Raw genomic sequence first — 21,136 nt, forward strand, 5'->3', positions numbered from 1 at the left:
GCAGCAATTTAGAAATCAGATGAAAGGTTTAGCACTGGAAAACACTCTTTGATAGATAAAAAGTTCATTTTATATACATCTATATAGATCAGACCAAAATGAGGGACAAACTGCACTCCTGTGATCCACAGGGGGAGAACAGCCAAACAAGCCGGGCCTGTACTTCTCGTTAGGCAAAGTTGCTTGATGCTTGCTAAAAATCTTCATGAATGCTTTGCACAAGCTTGCTGTAGGCTGCTATACAAGCAAAGCCTGTGTAAACAGGGACTTAAAGCAGCACTAAGGACTTGTTTACACTAGTCGTTGGGATGCTGTAAAACTTCATGGTTGAGCCGTGTTTTTACCTCCTCTTAACCGCTCCCCTTTTAACTGGAAAGGCAGCGACCAGGGGTGGTCACCTGCCGCATCTGCAATAGTTTGTCGCTTTTGGCACTACCACCTCCTGAACCTGACCCATCCAAGTGAATGGTCTGCACTGCAACCACGAGCAATGCATGCCTTTGCAGTATGGTTGTCCAGCATTTAGGCGGTTAAAACATGACACTGTATCACATATATCATTTGTTTGTGTCAATGCCCACATCAAGATCATCTTTAATATTGATTGGACCCTGGGCAAACATTTTATTGGGCCCTCTTATCAACCATTTTTGGGCAATGCTGGCTCATGGGGCAGCTGCTTTGGGCCCCACAACAATGACTGGGCCCGGGGCAGCTTCCCTTTTTGCCCTGCATTAAAGACGGCCCTGGCCCACATAGTCCCACCCCCAGGAGGGGTTTCTTTTCTCTACATATGTTCTAAGGGGATGAAGGCACTTGGCAATACACGGCCAGTTTTCTATATAGCAAATAGGGGTTGAGGAGGTGATACAATGCATCCTCACCACCTGTCAAATGCTTTCTAAAGAGCAATCTGTATGCGGATCACTCTTCAGAGAGCAACACACGAGTGAATTAGGCCTCATCAATATCCTTATACTCCAAAAAATAATTCATACACAAGAAGTTGGAAATTTGGACAAGGCTGAGAGCAATAGAAAGGACATTTCTGAGTTGAAATTACATAGACATATTTTTTTTTAAACCAAGACTGCTGGTTAAGTTTGGAGTTCAGCTTTAAATGAACCCGAGCTGCTGAACTTTTTTGATGTGCCCATTACAGGCAATCAGACTTGCAGCCAACAAGATCCTAAGTATGGAAGATCAAAGGTCCATGTGGCATGAGTCCTTATCCACCTGACGCCTCTCAGTGGCCGGGCATATTTGTGTGCAATAGCATCGCAAAATGCTGTGCCAAGAGTGCGCACAGTGACCGGTGACTCACGGTAAGTTCCCAATCGCCGTTTGTGATAGGGACTTTTCCGATCATGTGAGAGCCAATCACGACAGTCACATGGCCATAAGCCCCGCCCCGTCTCCCGGCATAGCACACCCCTTAAAAGGCTGGCAGTGCCAAGGGGTTGGAGCGATATTAAACCAAAAACATCATATATTGCAGCTTACCAATCATTAGATGTGGGGGCTGCATTTGTTTTTTTTTTTTTATTAGGCTTTTCACCTGGTGATCTGGCTTGTAACACACCTCCTGTATTAGAGCGCCCCACTCTGGATGAAGGAGCCCCACCCAGATAGCAAGGATAGCTTGCCACACATTTGTGGCAGTGTTGAATTGTAAGTCTTATTAACTTGCTGCACATCTTCCCTGGCAAGTTGTACACTTGCAGAGCACTGGAAGCACAAGTTCTAGTTTAGAAATGTAGCAAATTTGCGTGGCAAGTATCTAGCAAGAGCAAAGTTGCAGTGGTGAGTCTACAGCAAGAGCTCTGCAAGTCTACAGCATGAAAATTCAGCCACAGTGCCCCCTGTGGTGGGATTGTACAACATAACTGAACCAGAACTTGCAGAATGTTTGCAAAGAAAGTTGATCTGGAGTCATGCGATGCAAATTTGCTGCAATTGCATACCTCCCAACATTTTGAGATGGGAATGAGGAACACCTACTAACAAACATATGTAGGCATAGGACACACCCCCTGCCACATCCCCTTAAAGGAGAATTAACCAAAAAAAGGTTAATTAAATCCAGAAGGGCTTTTTTTTTTACCACTACTATTCCTTTATATTGGCTTTTAAAATGTACAAATGCAACAATTTAGAAATGTAATGAAAGAGGTTTAGCACTGAGAAACACTTTTTGAAAGATAAAAAGTGCATTTTATATGCAAGTATATAGATCAGATCAAAATGAGGGACAAATGAGGAGGAATAAGGGACAGAGGGACATTGCTCCAAATCAGGGACAATCCCTCGACATCAGGGACAGCTGGGAGCTATGCAATTGTGCAACAAACACGTGAAGCCTGGCAAGTCTAGCAATAGCTTAGCAAGTCATTTTCAAACTTGCAGCACAATTGCTCGCTATCTGGGGCACAGGGATACCTTTGGTCACCAGTATTGTCAGTCTGGGGGGGGGGGGGGGGGGGAGTGTTATGCCCTGTACACACGACCGGTTTTGCCGTCGGAATAAACTCTGAAGGTTTTGATGGAGTTCCGACAGAATTCCGCTCAAGTGGTCTTGCATACACACGGTCACACCAAATTCCGACCGTCCAGAACGCGGTGACGTACAACACGTACGACGGGACTAGAAAACGGAAGTTCAATAGCCAGTAAGCCAATAGCTCCCGTCTTGTACTTGCTTCAGAGCATGCGTCGTTTTTGGTGCGTCGAAACAGCATACAGACGATCGGTTTTCCCGATAGGATTTTTTTCTTTCGGAAAAATTTACAACATGTTCTCTATCTAATACTGTCTGATTTTTCGACAGAAAAAGTCCGATGGGGCATACACACGATCAGAATATACGATGAAGAGCTCCAATCGGACTCCAAATTCCGCTCGTGTGTACGCGGCATTAGATGTACTAGCCGATTCAGATACACTAACAAATTGAAGCCAAACATCAGCTAATACTTTATAAGCAGTTACAGCAAACAGTTTTCCTTTTGGGATAAAGGATTTATATAAAAGCTGATCATTGTAAGCACCCCCCACGTCAGTGGCAAATGGTTTGCCTCAACCTTCTACCTGCAACATCTGCAGGACAGCTTGTTCTTTTGAAAAGCAACAGTCTTTCCGGCCAGATCACCAGGTGAAAAGAAAGAAAAGAAAGCGTAAAAAACGGAAGACGAATGCAGCCATCACATCTGAGAATCAGTAATCTGCAATATAATAAATGTTTGCTTTTTGGGTTTAATACTGCTTTAATGCTGATAGTGAGTGTCCTGGCCAGGATTTGAACCAAGGACCCCGGTGCTGCGAGGGAGAAGTGCAGACCACTACGCTCTTCTTCCTATTACTTGCTGTGAAATAATTGGAGGACAATAGCTGTGAAATGTTGCCGGTTTATGGCTCTGCGCTGGGCACAATGTGTGCATTATGTGTTCAGTAGACTGGTCTCTGACTGTCACTATGGGAGTCAGGCTGACACTGCTTGTCACTCTCTCTGAGCTGCTACAAAGTATCGCAGAACAATACAAGAGAACACAGGCAGATGGGATAAAGTATCACAACCTTCCATTCTCTGCAGACTTACCTGTGACGTCACGGCGTCCTCCAGCAGTCCGGCAGGTGCCAGGTACCCGGGGCCCCTCCGCTGCTCCCCTCCCTCCCTCCGCTCTCAGTAGTGTGACAGCAGCAGCTGCCTGAGAAATGACCAGTCCCAGTGCCCCCTCCTCTCCTGTCATTACTAGTCCCCCCCCCCCCCCCCCGCCTGCTCCTTCTATGCGTTTCACCTCCTCTCCCTTCAGTGCCCAGCTTCCCTCTCCTCCTCCCTCTCCTTTTATCTTCTCTCCAGGCAAGCCATTCCACTTCTCTATCCTTTACCTCCTCTTCACATTCTTCAACTGCACCTTTACACCCTGTGATCTGCCTTCCAGCCACTGAGGGGTGCTATTTCACAAACACATATTATTATTATTGTTATTATTATTATAGGTACTTATATAGCGCCATCAATTTACACAGCGCTTTACATATACATTGTACATTCACATCGGTCCCTACCCTCAAGGAGCTTACAATCTAAGGTCCCTAACTCACATTCATACATACTAGGGACAATTTAGACAGGATCCAATTAACCTACCAGCATGTCTTTGGAGTGTGGGAGGAAACCGGAGTACCCGGAGGAAACCCACGCAGGCACAGGGAGAACATGCTAACCCCAGGCAGGTAGTGTCGTGGTTGGGATTCGAACCAGCATATTAACCACTTCAGCCCCGGAAGCATTTGCCCCCTTAATGACCAGGCCATTTTTTGTGTTACGGCACTGCGTTACTTTAACTGACAATTGCGCGGTCGTGCAACGCTGTACCCAAACAAAATTTACGTCCCCACAAATAGAGCTTTCGGTGGTATTTGATCACCTCTGCGTTTTTTAAAAATCTTTTTTTGCGCTATAAACAAAAAAAAGAGCAACAATTTTGAAAAAAAAAAACAAAACATTATTTTTTACTTTCTGCTTTAATACATAACCCCCCCAAAAAATATATATAAAAAAACTAATTTATTAATCAGTTTAGGCCAATACATATTCTTCTACATATTTTTGGTAAAAAAAATCCCAATAAGGCCCCTTTCACACTGTTTGCAGGCGTTATTGCGCTAAAAATAGCGCCTGCAAACCGCCCCTAAACAGCCTCCGCTGTTTGTTCAGTGTGAAAGCCTGAGGGCGTTCACACTGAAGCGGTGCGCTGGCAGGAGAAGAAAAAATCTCCTGCGAGCCGCATCTTTGGTGTATTCACTGCTCCTAAACCGCTCCTGCCCATTGAAATCAATGGGACAGCGCGGCTATACCGCTATACGAGGGGTTTTAACCCTTTTTCGGCCGCCAGCGGGGGGTTAAAACCACACTGCTAGCGGCCGAATACCGCGGTAAAACAGCGCTAAAAATAGCGCTGTTTTACCGCCGACGCCCCCTACCGCCCCAGTGTGAAAGGGGCCTAAGCGATTATTGATTGGTTTGCGCAAAAGTTATCACGTCTACAAACTATGGGAGTAGATTTATGGCATTTTTATTTATTTTAATTTTTTTACTAGTAGTGGTGGCGATCAGTGATTTTTAGCGGGACTGCGACATTGTGGTGGACAGATCGGACACCTAACTGACATTTTTTACACTTTTTTTGGGAACCATTGACATTATTACAGTGATCAGTAATAAGTATGCACTAACATTGTACTAATGACAATGGCAGGGAAGGGGTTAACATCAGGGGTAATCAAGGGGTTAAATGTGTTCCCTGTTTGTGATTACTAACTGTATGGGGGACAGTGTGACTGGGGAAACACACAGATCCATCTTTCTGCTTAGCAGGAAGACAGATCTCAGTGTCATCCCCTGACAGAACAGAGATCTGCCTTATTAACTTTGGCAGATCCCCGTTCCATACCTCCCAACATTTTGAGATGGGAATGAGGGACACCTACTAGCAAATGTATGGAAGCATAGGACACGCCCCCTGCCACACCCCCTTAAAGGAGAATTAACCAAAAAAAGTGAATTAACTCCACAAGGGACTTTTTTACCTCTACTATTCCTTTATATTGGCTTTTAAAATGTACAAATGCAGCAATTTATAATTTGGATGAAAGGTTTAGCACTGGGAAACACTTTTTGAAAGATAAAAAGTGCATTTGCTATACAACTATATGGATCAGACCAACATGAGGGACAAATGAGGGGGAAAGTGGGACAGAGGGACATTGCTCCAAATCAGGGACAGTCCCTCCAAATCAGGGATAGTTGGGAGCTATGCCATTCTGTCACTGCGGGGAATGATTGTGGGCAGCAGGCCGACATCGAATCCGCCGGACCTGCTGATTGGCTCCCCCGCTGACCAATCGGAGTGCACGTGCGCCCACATCTGCAGTTGCTGGTCGGCATGTAGGGTTGCCACCTGTTCAGGATTCACCCGGACAGTTCAGGTTTGGAATCATGCGTCCGGGTTTCAGACTGATTGGGACCCAGACACATTATTCAGATCAGACTAAGTCTCCCCTCTCCCCCCTTCTCTCTCCTGCCTCTAAGTGAGTACAATAAGGTAAATCAGGGTTCTCAGAGCACTCATTACATCAGAGCTCCCCTTTACATCAGAGTCCTCTCCGTGCACCAGAGCATCGCTTATGATAGAGTCCCCAGAGTTCTTTTACATCAGAGTCTGCAGAGTCCCCCCTTACAGTGAAAGGGAACTCTGCAGATTCATATGTAAAAGGGGATCTCTGTGCACTCTGATGTAAAGGGGGACTCTTGTGATTAACTTCATATGATTAGAAATATTATTTAATAGCAACATCTATGCATACTATGAAAAAAAATTGCTGTACGATGCTGAAGTGTTCGGTTTTGACTTGAAGCAAAGGTGGCAACCCTATCGGCAAATGGCTCATTCAGGCTCGGTTCACACCAATGCGTTTTTTCATGCTTTTTTTTTTTTTTTTGCTTTTTGCATAGGTTCCTATGGAACACGTTCACATCATTGCATTTTTGTGCCTCTGCGTTTTTGGAAAGGGTCTTTTAAACGCAAAACGCTGCTTTTTTTTTTTTTTTTTTTTTTGCTTTTTGGCTCCATTCCGTTCTGTATGGTGAGCATAATCGCCGCAATTCTGCCCATTATTCCAGAATCACGGCAAAAAGGAACGCATTTGTAATACCATTATTTCTTAATGGCACCCCAAACGCAGGGGGGGGGGTTTTGACACGATTGTCGAGCGTCAAATCGCAGTAAAATCGCGGCAAAAAATTGAGACTGCAAACACTCCCGGCTTAGTGCCAAGATCTGGTACATGAGCTTCTTTTTGAGCGTTTTTGGGGTGGAGGGAGGCCCATTCAAATGAGTGAGCTCAAAAAAACTAGAGTCTGCAGTGCAGCATTGATTGGTTTGCGCAAAAGTTATAGCATCTACAAACTATGGGATATATGCTGGAATTTAGATTTATTTAATTCTTTTTGTACAAGTAATGCCGGCGATCAGCGACTTATAGCGGGACTGCCATATTTTGGCGGGCAATCTGACACTTTTTGTGAACCAGTGACACTAAAACTGTCATCAGTGCTAAAATTATACACTGTCACTGTACTAATGACACTGGCTGGGGAGGGGTTAAACATCAGGGGCGATCAAAGGGTTAAATGTGTGCCTAGCTGGTGTTTATGTGTACTTTGTGTGGTGCTTTTCTAGGGGAAGTTATAGATTTTATTCCCTGCTTTGCGGGGAAAGAAAATCTATGACTTCCCCGCTGACATGTCAGGGCTCTGCTTTGTTTACATAGGCAGAGCCCTGTCCTGTGTAAATTCATGACGATCGCTGGGTACCAGCAGGAATCCATTTGCCGGCAATCACAGCACGGCCGGGTCGCTGGTGGCAGGCGCGTCCCCAACCCGGAAGTGTCAAATCACGTACTAGGTATGTAATCTGGTGCAGCCGAGCCACCTTGCTGCCATATATCTCGGTTATTTGGTTGGCAAGTGGTTAATAAAGCCACCAACCAGTTCATGCTGCAGTGAAATCGGAGAGCAGTGTTGTCACGTTGCAGGCACGATAGTCTTAGATGGACATGGAGTTTTTTTTTTTGGACTTTAACATAGAAATCCCGGCACAAAAAATTTAACTATATTCCCCAATAGCCACAGAGGATTGAAATCTACTTTGTGTGCACCAAAAGTCTTTGCAATCCCAGATATTACCCTGTAAAGGTAGCAGCGACACCATCACTGTGCTGTATATAGCCTGTGCAGGTTTCATAGGCTGTGCAGGACAGTCAGGTTCCTCCACCCCAAACTCGCTCATCCATGTCTTTATGCACACCTCCCAACTTTTTGAGATGGGAATGAGGGACACCTATCAGCAAAAGTATGTAGGCATAGGACACACCCCTTGTCACGCCCCTTAAAGGAGAATTGTACAAAAAATAAAAGATTGGTTAAACCCAAAAGTGCTATTTTTACCCTTACTATTCCTTTATATTGGCATTTGGAATTTACAAATGCAGCAATTTAGAAATCAGATAAAAGGTTTAGCACTGGGAAACACTTTTTGATAGATAAAAAGTGCATTTTATATACATCTATATAGATCAAATCAAAATGAGGGACAAAGAGGAGGAATAAGGGACAGAGGGACAATGCTCCAAATCAGGGACAGTTGGGAGCTATGTCTTTATGGACCTTGCTTTGTGCTCTGGTGTGCAGTCATGTTGGAACAGGAAGGGGCCATCCCCAAACTGTTCCCACAAAGTTGGGAGCATGAAATTATCCAAAATGTCTTGGTATGCTGATGCCTTAAGAGCTCCTTTCACTGGAACTAAGGGGCGAAGCCCAACCCCTGAAAAACAATCCCACACCATAGCTCCCAACTGTCCCCGATTTCGAGGGACTCTCCCTGGTTTGGAGCAATGCCTCTCTGTCCCTCATTCCTCCTCATTTGTCATTCATTTTGGTCTGATCTATATAGTTGTATATAAAATGCACTTTTTATCCATCAAAGAGTGTTTTCCAGTGCTAAACCTTTCATCTGATTTCTAAATTGCTGCATTTGTAAATTACAAAAGCCAATATAAAGGAATAGTAGTGGTAAAAAAAAGCACTTGTGGGTTTAACCAATCTTGTTTTTTTGTACAATTCTCCTTTAAGGGGGTGTGGCAAGGGGTGTGTCCTATGCCTGCATACTTTTGCTGATAGGTGTCCCTCATTCCCATCTAAAAAAGTTGGGAGGTATGCCCACACCATAAGCCCCCCTCCACCAAATGATTTGGAGCAGTGCACAAAGCAAGGTCTATAAAGACATGGATGAGCGAGTTTGGGGTAGAGGAACTTGACTGGCCTTCACAGAGTCCTGACCTCAACCCGATAGAACATCTTTGGGATGAATTAGAGGGGAGACTGCGAGCCAGGCCTTCTCGTCCAACATCAGTGCCTGACTTCACAAATGCACTTCTGGAAGAATGGTCAAACATTACTATAGACACCCTCCTAAACCTTGTGGACAGCTTTCTCAGAAGAATTGAAGCTGTTATAGCTGCAAAGGGTGGGCCGACTCAATATTGAACCCTACGGACTAAGACTGGGATGCCATTAAAGTTCATGTGTGTGTAAAGGCAGGCGTCCCAATACTTTTGGTAATATAGTGTATATCACTGTACACCAGTGGGGGAACTACCAGGGTTACAAAGATAAGACTTTCGACTGGGCGGGGGGCCCCCTGCAGGACTATAAGGGTTGTTTCACACTGCTGCGATCCAAAAGTTGTGCGATTTGCTTGTGATTTCCCAGCAATGTCCTTGCGAAAAAGCTCTGGCAGTGAAAGGGTTAAGGCTCCTGGTCTGCGCCGCTCTTACATTCTTCCCCGGGAGAGTATTAAAGGAGATGTAAGCCTGTCACATTCTTTTCCATCTCTGAGTGCTGTAGCAGATTGGCAAACAAAATGAAAGGAGATGTAAAGCTAATCCCGAAAATCTCCGATAAACTTTACCATGTTCCTATCATTTCAAAGCGCATTTTCCATCAGGTGTAATTCTGCAGCTTTCATTAAATGAATACTCGGTGTTTCCTCCCCAATGGTCCTTGTACGTCTTCTGTTATAGGGTGAAGGGGGTCTGTCACTGCCTCCCGTTCTCCTGTGAGGTCATCTTGTCACATGGCCTTCCAAGTGACCATTTCAAATCCCATGACCCGCCGTTGTCACCATCACCTGCCCTAAGAAAAGCCAAGCAGCCATTGCTGTAGTTCATAGATACAGGAAGTGACTGTAAAAGGCTGCAGGGGATCAGCAGCACAGAGATGTAACAAAGGATGAAAAAAGGTAAAAACAAGTATTTTATTATACTGCTTAACCTTGGGAGGTTTACCCCCTTTCATGAACAGACCATTTTTTCCAATATGGCACTGCGTTACTTTGACAATTGTGCAGTCGTGCGTCTACAAACTAGGGGATATATTTATGGAATTTTTAATTTTTTAAATTTTTTTACTAGTAATGGCAGTGATCAGCGATTTTTAGTGGGGCTGCGACATTGCGGAGGACAAATCTGACACTTTTTGGGGACCAGTGACACCAATACAGTGATCACGCTAAAAAAAATGCACTGTCACTGTACTAATGACACTGGCTGAGAAGGGGTCAACATCAAGGGTGATCAAAGGCTTAAATGCGTTCACTGGGAGTGTTTGCTAACTGTGTGGGGGAGGTGCTTTGGCTGGGGAAAGACAGAGATCAGTGTTCCTGCTTAACAGAAACACAAGATCTCCATCTTCCCCTCTGACCATACCTCCCAATTTTTTGAGATGGGAATAAGGGACACCTATCAGCAAAAGTATGTGCATTTTTAATACAGCTATATATATCAGACCAAAATGAGGGACAAATGAGGTGGAATGAGGGACAGAGGGACATTGCTCCAAATCAGGGACAGTCCCGCGAAATCAGGGACAGTTGGGAGCTATGTTAACGGGGGACCCCAGAGCTATGCCAGCGTAGAGCAGCCGGGGGGGGGGGCGGGGAGCGAGGTCATTCTCTAACTCTTTACTCCTTTACTTCTCTTTCAATCTTTCTTCCTCCATACTAAACCTTAATCTCTCTCTACCTCTAACTGAACTCTGACAAAATAATGGGGATCATATTACAGACTCCTGGAAACGTTAATGCTATCCTTGGCAAAGACCCCTAATTGAAAGAACATATTTAAAAAAATCGATTCTCAGTTAGCAAATATCTGTACTATAATACAAAAAGTTTACATCCGATATTATATTTGATACTGTATATATATCACCACGAACACGTTTGAATAAAAATGATAGAAACACTAAATTCCGCACAGGTATGTGATTTCCCACTGAAGGGCCGCCCTGCTGCAGTAAATGTACGTGGGGCAGTCCAGAAGGAGTTAAGCAAAGTAAGGGTTTGTTCACATGCATACCTCCCAACCGTACCGGATTTCCCACCTTGGCAGGTCTGTCCCGTGTCCCGGTCGCCTTCATTCCGGGACAATACAATGTCCCGGAATTGCCCCCTGGGCCGATCTGATGCCCCCTAAAAATGCCGCCGCTGTCCCTCACTGCCTGGTGTACTGGGAGACCTGCGGCGCTTTATTATTAACCCCCTGGTGCTGCCTGGATCACTGCTCAAACAACTGGTTGCTAGACCCGACCCGCCTGGCGTCTAGCAACCAGTGACATCATGACGAGGAGGAGAGCAGGCCCCAGCATTCAAAGCGAGCCGGAGGAGAATTTAACTTTCTCCTCTTCGCGTCGAAACTCCGCCCCCCCCGACTCCACCCCAACTCCGGGTCCTGCCTGATGATTGTTCCTGCGGCTGGAAGAAAGGTAGGAGAAATGCTCCCTGCCCCAAGGATGCTCATGGTCACTCTGCTCCCTCCCATACACTGCCCCCCTACAGTCATGCTGCTGTACAGTCCCCCCATACTGCCCTCCACTATCCCCCCTCCCATGATCATACTGCCCTCCACTACCCCCTCCCATCATACTGCCCTCCACTACCCCCTCCCATCATACTGCCCTCCACTACCCCCCTTCCCATCATACTGCCCTCCACTACCACCCCCTCCCATCATACTGCCCTCCACTACCCCTCTCCCATTATACTGCCCTCCACTACTCCCCCTCCCATCATACTACCCTTCACTACCCCCCTTCCTATCATACTGCCCTCCAATACCACCCCCTCCCATCATACTGCTTTCCACTACTCCCCCTCCCATCATACTGCCCCCCACTACCCCCCTCCCATTATACTGCCCTCCACTACCCCTCTCCCATTATACTGCCCTCCACTACTCCCCCTCCCATCATACTACCCTTCACTACCCCCTTCCTATCATACTGCCCTCCAATACCACCCCCTCCCATCATACTGCTTTCCACTACTCCCCCTCCCATCATACTGCCCCCCACTACCCCCCTCCCATCATACTGCCCACTGCCACCCTTCCCATCATACTGCCCTCCAGTGCCATCCCTCCCATCTACTGCCCTCCACTGCCACCCCTCCCACCATACTGCCCTCCACTGCCACCCAATCCCATCAAAAATTGTAAAAAAAACTTTAAAAAATAAAATTGTAAAATTAAATAAAATGGTAAAAATAAAAAAAAAAATGACAAAAATTAAAAACTACTGATACTGTCCACTGCCCTACTGATTATGTCCACTGCTCTACTGAGAATATCCACTGCTCTACTGACCATGTCCACTGCTCTACTGACTGACACCATTCACAGTCCACACTGACACCACTGGCGGAACTACCAGCAAAGGTCGCACTTGCGACTGGGTCCTGGCCTTCTGCCACCATGGCGGGGCCCAAGACTGCAGGACTGTACAACAAGTGAAAGGGAACCCGCCACCATGTACTTATCTCATCCCAGAACCCTGCACTCTGTACATAGATCATCCCAGAACCCTGCACTCTGTACATAGCTCATCCCAGAACCCTGCACTCTGTACGTAATGCACTCCAAACCCTGTATGCTTTTATCCTTTTTTTTAAATTAATGTGCTGGGTTTGTATGTATCCATGATACTCTAGCTTGCGTAACAATAATAAAAACATATTTTATAGGTACAAGGAAGCCCGAGTTTTGTTTAATGACGCCCCTTAAGCTCTTCCCACTGTCAAAAGTTTGACCACGCCCACATTTGCAGCGGCGCGATATGCAAGGTTACTTCCTTCCTCAAGTGTTCCTCATTCCGAAGTTCAAAAGTTGGGAGATATGCACATGTGCATGCCAGGTTTTACGGCCCCTCCTGACCAAACGTGTGAATAAGAACTTCATTCAGTTGTGGTTTCAATCCTTGCTGGCCGCCGTAACTGTAAATGTATATCATTACTTTGACGTTAAATACCTTTTTTTCAGTCAGGCGAGTGGCTTTCAGATAAAAGTGGTCCGAGTGAGATCACTTTTATAGGCAGTGGTAGAAATGCCCCCCCCGCGGCTTCTTGATCCTTTTCGAGCTTACCGGAACCATTGGCAAACCCGAAACTGATCCGGTGAGGCTGATGGCTAGGCAAGAAGTCGAGTGAGGGCAAGATAGCTTTATCCTGTTTTTGACCAGGCAATGCCTCCTTTGTTTCCTTTTCTCCCCCAAGGCTGTGCCTGACGGAGACTATCGCCTACACTGGTGTTTGGTCCTTGCCCTTTTGGCACAGAACGCTGGCGTAATTCTACCATTCTTTTATTGCACTGCAGCACTGGCTCGGTTCTGGGACACAAGGCCAGCATTCCTGAGATAGCCATTAGCATACCTATCTCACCCTTTGCAGCCGAGCTTGCGGCACTCCAGAATGTTACACCTGGCCCCTGGTACCTCATTTTTTCTTTCCACTGCTGATGATGCATTGCTGAGGCACTCCCCATCATGGAAGACTGGAGGGGGCAATGGGAGATCCTTGCCCTGGGAGTTTAGTTTATAGTTACCACTGTTATATACTGTTGAACAGTTTAAGTGTGTGCCCCTAGCTAGCACTAGGTGTTTTCTTTATTTTTCACATATACGTAGATCCAGGGCCGTTTTTTAGGCAGGGCAAAAGGGGAAGCTGCCCTGGGCCCTGTCATTGTTGTGGGGCCCAAAGCAGCTGCCTCATACTTGCCAACTATCCCAGTTTAAATTCCTTTGCCCCTTGAAGTTTTAGTCCCGTGCTGTGTCCTGATATCTCAGTGTGAAGTGCTGCTACTAATGCTGCCCAGCTCTGCCCTATTGTTTTGTACAAATGACTCACCTGCAGACTCTGTGTTTACATGTAAATAACCTGCAATCATATGTAAATAGTGGAGGCATTCATAAGCAAATAGCTGCATCCGGGAGCATAGATATGTAAATAAAGGCGACATTCATATGTATATCATGCCCCCTACAGTGAGGAGATGATGTGCTGTAACCTCTAGCAACCAATCAGTGAGCAGTATTACTGTACAGTAATATCTAGCAACCAATCAACAAGCAGAAATCATGTGCTGTAACATCTATCAACTAATCAGTGAGTCGTAATGTGTGCTGTAACCTCTAGGAACCAGTCAGTGAGTGGTAATGATATGCTGTAACCTCTGGCAACCAATCGCAATCACTGTCTGATCTGATACAGTAAACTGATTTTAAGTCTAGCTGCTATTTATTGTATGTCTCAGAGCAGGTGGAGAGCGAAACTGTATGGGGGGCCCAAGAAAACGTTTGCCCAGGGTCCAATCAGTATTAAAGACGGCCCTGCGTAGATCCTGACTGCCTTTTAATTTTCACAGGTTTGTAGGCAGTTGCCTCCGGACTAAACTGTACTTACTGGCCACCTGAGTGCTCGGTGGTGGTTTGCTTCTTCACTTGCCCCCATAGGAGACTTTCCTACTGTGTGATGGGTCTAGTTTTGGGTTTAAGCACTCCGAGTCTCCCAACGGACGTGAGGGGTGGGCGGGGTTGAGTTTATATGTTAAGACTGTTCTTTTGTTGTTGTATTGAGTTTATTGATAATGTATGCAGTGGTTTGCCTTGGACAACTATTCCAGCCCTTGCCATAACTGGAGGCTGGGTGTCCAATGCCTCAGAAGTACAGTAGATTGTTCTGTATTGCAGGGTGAATGCCTCACCCCGGGTCAACCTTATTGATGCTCCCCTGGCGGTTATACTCTGCTATCACCGACATGGCTCCCATAAGATTTATCTCCTGGAATGTTCGGGGACTCAATGACAAGATAAAGAGAGTGAGAGAGAGCCGTACATGATATCATAGGCCTAGGCCGGTGTCGGCGGTAAAACGGTGCTATTTTTAGCGCCACTTTACCGTTGTTTTAGCGGCGGTATTTGGCCGCTAGCAGGGCGGTTTTAACCCCCGCTAGCAGAAGAAAAAGGGTTAAAACCGCCCGCAAAGCGCCGCTACAGCAGCGCTATGGCGGCGGTATAGCCGCGCTGCCCTATTGATTTCAATGGGCAGGAGCGGTTTAGGAGCTGTGTATACGCCGCTCCTTCACTGCTCCAAAGATGCTGCTAGCAGGACTTTTTCAGCATCCTGCCAGTGCACCGCTCCAGTGTGAAAGCCCTCGGGGCTTTCACACTGGAGACACAGCAGCGGCTGTTTCAGGGCGCTTTGCAGGCACCATTTTTAGCGCTCTTGCGCCTGCAAAGCGCTCCAGTGTGAAAGGGGTCTAATTGTTAACTGATTTTAAATTGGATTGTACTGCCCCTTTTTTTTGGAGGAATAGATATCTTTTCTATATAAACTTGATTTTATTGGAAACCTGTATGCTATGAGGAAGGCTCCGGCCGAAACATGTCAGTACTTTAGATGTCGCACTGCTGTTAGTGCTCAATAAAGATTTAAGAAGAAGCAATCGACTTGCCATAATTTCTTGCTATTTTGATGTTTATGGGACACAACAAGCCTGAGACCATTATTCAGCGCATCATTCTACAATCATGCGGTAGAGCTTGGATGAGTTTTTGTCTACATCACCAATATTTTATTTTATAGGTGTCTACTTTTGGAAAATATAGAATATTTTGGGGGGTTTATGCAATCTTTAGGTCTAAAATTATTTTTTAATGTGTGCAAAAAAATGCAAAAACGCCTCTGGCAGGCGTTTAAAGGGTTAAAGCTAAAGTATGCCTGGCTCTCAATGATTAAAAATGAGGATGGTGACTTGGGACGGGATGTGCAGTGCAAGAGCAGCAGAGGAGAAAAGGACAAGGCAGGATTCACTGGACTTGTGAGTATGTTTGTCCTGGATAAACGAGCATCAAATGTAAGTGGCTTATGGGGAATCATTTTCATAGGCATGGCGGGGGACATTCCTCTTTAAATGACACTACTAAATCCTCCTTGTCATAACAACACTGAACTTTTCCAAGACAAAATTCCCTGTAAGGCTATGTTTCCACTATTGCGACCCCAAAGTCGCGCGATTTACACTGCGACTTTGCAATGTGATTTTTGATGCAATGTCATGCGACTGGTAAGAACCATGGGAGAAAAAGTTGCACCGAAGTCGGAACAAAGTAGTACAAAAACCTTTTTTGGAGTCGATGCGACTTGAGTCACACCAATTAGAACGGGGACCATTGAAATACATGGATTTTTGACTTGTCATGTGACTTCACATGTGTCAAGTTGCACAACAACTCGCAGTAGTGGAAACAGAGCCTAAATCCTTTTTTATTGTTGATTTAAATGCCAGTCTAAGTAATTAAAGTCAACAACTGAATTTTCAGCTACAGGCAGCTTTAGTTCCATCATACTAACAGCTGACTTGGATTTGGTGGTCACTTAGGCCATCTTCTGGTTGATCCTTGAAATGCAAAATACTTTTCATTTAATATCCCAGCCAGCAGAACCTGTGCATAGAGGCTGTTCTTATTTTAAATTTAAAGCCAAACTCCATCCTTTTATTTTACTTAATTAACTAATAAATTTGCTGATAGGTTAAATGGTTTAATTGAGTGCGCCTAATCGCTTTGAGTCCCAGGGTGACAAGTGCTAAAGATTTACAATTTAAAGCAGAACTCCATCTTTTTTTTCACTTTAAATAATTTATTTGGGACATGCTGGCCCAAACCAACTATCTCTTTTACTAATTTCTGTAGCCGCAGTCAGCATTGTATAAACTGTATGTAGCTTCAGCTACAGTATCTCACAAAAGTGAGTACACCCCTCACATTTTTGTAAATATTTTATTATATCTTTTCATGTGACAAAACTGAAGAAATGACACTTTGCTACAATGTAAAGTAGTGAGTGTACAGTTTGTATAACAGTGTAAATTTGCTGTCCCCTCAAAATAACTCAACACACAGCCATTCAGTCGAAACCGCTGGCAACAAAAGTGAGTACACCCCTAAGTGAAAATGTCCAAATTGGGCCCAATTTGCCATTTTCCCTCCCCTGTGTTATGTGACTCATTCGTGTTACAAGGTCTCAGGTGTGAATGGGGAGCAGGTGTGTTAAATTTGATGTTATCGCTCTCACTTTCTCGTACTGGTCACTGGAAGTTTAACATGGCACCTCATGGCAAAGAATGCTCTGAGGATCTGAAAAAAGAATTGTTGCTCTACATAAAGATGGCCTAGGCTATAAGAAGATTGCCAAGACCCTGAAACTGAGCTGCAGCATGGTGGCCAAGACCATACAGGGGTTTAACAGGATAGGGGTTTCAATCAGAACAGGCCTCGCCATGGTCGACCAAAGAAGTTAAGTGCACGTGCTCAGCGTCATATCCAGAGGCTGTCTTTGGGAAATAGACATATGAGTGCTGCCAGCATTGCTCCAGAGGTTGAAGGGGTGAGGGGTCAGCCTGTCAGTGCTCAGACCATACACTGCACACTGCATCAAATTGGTCTGCATGGCTGTCATCCCAGAAGGAAGCCTCTTCTAAAGATGATGCACAAGAAAGCCCGTAAACAGCAGTTTGCTGAAGACAAGCAGACTAACGATATGGATTCCTTGAACCATGTCCTATGGTCTGATGAGACCAAGATAAACTTATTTGGTTCAGATGGTGTTAAGCATGTGTGGCGACAACCAGGTGTGGAATACAAAGACAAGTGTGTCTTACCCACCGTCAAGCATGGTGGTGGGAGTGTCATGGTCTGGGGCTGCATGAGTGCTGCCGACACTGGGAAGCTACAGTTCATTGAAGGAACCATGAATGCCAACATATACTGTGACATACTGAAGCAGAACATGATCCCCTCCCTTCAGAGACTGGGCCACAGGGCAGTATTCCAACATGATAAAGACCCCAAACACACCTCCAAGACGATCACTGCCTTGCTAAAGAAGCTGAGGGTAAAAGTGATGGACTGGCCAAGCATGTCTCCAGACCTAAACCCTATTGAGCATCCGGGAGGCATCCTCAAACGGAAGGTGGAGGAGCACAAGGTCTCTAACATCCACCAGCTCCGTGATGTCATCGTGGAGGAGTGGAAAAAGACTGTGTGTATGTATATATATATATATATATATATATATATATATATATATATATGTATTTATGATATCACTTTCTTGTTTGTCACTTCAAGGTCTATCTTTGACCACTCATCTATGTTATTTTTAGACATTAAATACCCTATCAAATTCCGATAGATATTGTTCCTTTACCAATTCTCTGTACACATATGTGTTTCCCGTCTATCATATTCATTCATCGATCCATGGATTTATATTCACTTATTGTTTTATGCATTTTTACCCATCATGCGTTTTTTTTTTTTTTTTTTTGTGTTGCATATTCTTGCCATGTGCTCCATACTGTATTTTTAGCTGAAATTCTGTCTTATATATATATATATATATACATATATATATGTTTTTTATATTAGTTGTGCATACGTGTGTGCTTGTGCATGTGTACATAAGTGCACACATGTCTATGTTTTATATACACATATATATATATATATATATATATATATATATATATATATTTCTTTTCTGATCTCTGTTCCACCTAGAACGCTTGTACGTGGACTGGTATGGAACACAGAAAATCGCATTTCCCATTTCAGGCCATTTTTTCCAACTAGCCATTATGTTGATGTACATATTTTGGCCTACTGGCATATAGAGACTGCGCCCTGGTTCTCAAAAAGCTCTGATGAAGAGGTTATTCTCGAAACGCGTCAGACAACTCTAAACACCCGCCTCAACATGGGCTCATGATATTTTTAACCCATTTTTAATTTTCCATGCCTTTTATATTTTGTTACCTGTTTGCATGATACGTAGTATTGGTATATTCAATTGTTTTTATTTGCTTCTAATTTCCTTTGAATAAATTTTATATGTTTTGATGTGAGCTATTGATCACGCGCCCTTCATCCATCACTCTCCATATAGTGGAAAAAGACTCCAGTGGCAACCTGTGAAGCTCTGGTGAACTCCATTCCCAAGGGGGTTAAGGCAGTGCTGGAAAATAATAGTGGTCACACAAAATATTGACACTTTGGGCCCAATTTGGACATTTTCACTTAGGGGTGTACTCACTTTTGTTGCCATCGGTTTAGACATTAATGGCTGTGTGTTGAGTTATTTTGAGGGGACATCAAATTTACACTGTTATACAAGCTGTACACTCACTACTTTACATTGTAGCAAAGTGTCATTTCTTCAGTGTTGTCACATGAAAAGATATACTAAAATATTTACAAAAATGTGAGGGGTGTACTCACTTTTGTGAGATACTGTATATACAGTATACAGGGTTGTGTTCCGACAGAGGTACGAGAACTTCTCCTTTACTGCCATAACAAAACGTTCTATCAAATAGTGCATCCTTCCATGTCAGGTAATGCCTCCGACGATCTGCGCATGCGCAGGACACAACGCCACCCCAGCTGATATGTTGATCAGCTGGAGTGACATCAACACTGCGCATGCGTAGATCATTTGAGGCATTATACGACGATCTGCAAAGGGAGAATGTAATCGTCAGATTCTGCCTGCCTCTTTGCTCATGCGGGAGAATTAACCGATCAGGTGACAGGCATTTTGGTGTGTTGCACGATTACATTCTCCCTTTGCATATCATCGGATAATGCCCTAGATGATCTGCGCATGCGCAGTGTTGAGGTCACGCCAGCTGATCAACATATCAGTGTCATGCGCACAATGTCGGAGGCATTATCCGACAGAATGGACTTTTTGATAGAACACCTGCAGCGGCTGCAGCAATTAGTAAAGGAACTAATTCTTGGCCCAAACAAATTATTTAAAGTGGAAGAAAAGATGGAGTTCAGCTTTAATCTGGGCTTTGGCTTTAATATGTATTTCTATAGAGCTTTTCTCCCTGGGGACTCTAATGCCGCGTACACACGATCGTACTTTCTGACATACTTGGTCCGGCAGACTTTCCGACGGACTTCGTCCGCCAGGTGCGCCGGACTTAAAAACGGATGGACTTGCCCACACGCGACCGGACTTTCCGGCGGGATAGGTCCGCCCGTCTTTTCGATGGACTTTCGCCGGAGCTACGGCGGACTTTCAGAATGAACGGACTTGCCCACACACGGACAAGTCCGTTCATTTTGAACGTGACTCAGGTACGACGGGACTAGAAAAGGAAGTCAATCTTGCTGCTTTTATCGGCGAGATTGACACCTTGCGAGCCCCGTCGCGGGTCATACCAGGCCCTTAGGTCTGGTATGGATTATAAAGGGAAGCCCCTACGCCGAAAAAACGGCGTGGGGTCCCCCCTAAAATCCATACCAGACCCCGATCTGAGCACGCAGCCCGGCCGGTCAGGAAAGGGGGTGGGGACGAGCGAGCGGCCCCCTCCTGAACCGTACTAAGCCGCATGCCCTCAACATGGGGGGTGGGTGCTTTGGGGGAGGGGGCGACCTGCAGGGCCCCCCCCACCCCAAAGCACCTTGTCCCCATGTTGATGAGGACAAGGGCCTCTTCCAGACAACCCTGGCCGTTGGTTGTCGGGGTCTGCGGGCGGGGGGCTTATCGGAATCCGGGAGCCCCCTATAATAAGAGGGCCCCCAGATCCCAGCCCCCCACCCTATGTGAATGAGTATGGGGTACATGGTACCCCTACCCATTCACCTAGGGAAAAAGTGTCAATAATAAAACACACTACACGGGTTTTTAAAATAATTTAGTAAACAGTTCGGGGGGTCTTCCTTCGGCTTCGGGGGTCTTCCTCCGGCTTCGGGGGTCTTCTTCCAGCTTCGGGGGTCCCTCCGGTTCCTCTTCTCCCGGCGTCCGGTTGGTTCTTCTCCGCTCTCTCTGGCCTCTTCTCCCGGTGTTCCAGTTCTTCTGCCAGCTCCTCCGCTGTCTTCATGCCGCTCTTTTGCCAGCGGAGGTCTGGACTTCTGGGCTTCTTGTCTTCTTCCCTCTTCTCTTCTCCAGATGTTGACACGACGCTCTCTCCGGCTGGACTGCTCTCTGAGCGCTCCGTTGTGACTTATATAGGCGGAGACCCCGCCCCCTTATAACGTCACAGTCCCTGGGCATGCTGGGACTGTGACATTTTAGGGGGCGTGGTCAACATCACCCGGTGACCACGCCCCAAAAATGTCACAGTCCCAGCATGCCCAGGGACTGACGGCATAAGGGGACAGGGTCAAGCCCAG

At 45.5% G+C, this 21,136-nt stretch overlaps 1 protein-coding gene across 1 annotated transcript in view; it reads right to left on the bottom strand.

The window, feature by feature from the left end:
* Nucleotides 1-3,618, bottom strand: part of PPFIBP2 (PPFIA binding protein 2) — a 346,167-nt gene extending 342,549 nt beyond the window's left edge. The window contains exon 1 of the mRNA XM_073604444.1: nucleotides 3,596-3,618. The gene's annotated coding sequence lies outside the window, so the exon portion shown is untranslated. The remainder of the gene's footprint in view (nucleotides 1-3,595) is intronic.
* Between the last annotated feature and the right edge of the window lie 17,518 nt (nucleotides 3,619-21,136).

The sequence above is a fragment of the Aquarana catesbeiana genome, linkage group LG11 (assembly GCF_042186555.1).
Source record: "Aquarana catesbeiana isolate 2022-GZ linkage group LG11, ASM4218655v1, whole genome shotgun sequence".
In the NCBI taxonomy this organism is placed as follows: Eukaryota; Metazoa; Chordata; class Amphibia; order Anura; family Ranidae; genus Aquarana; species Aquarana catesbeiana.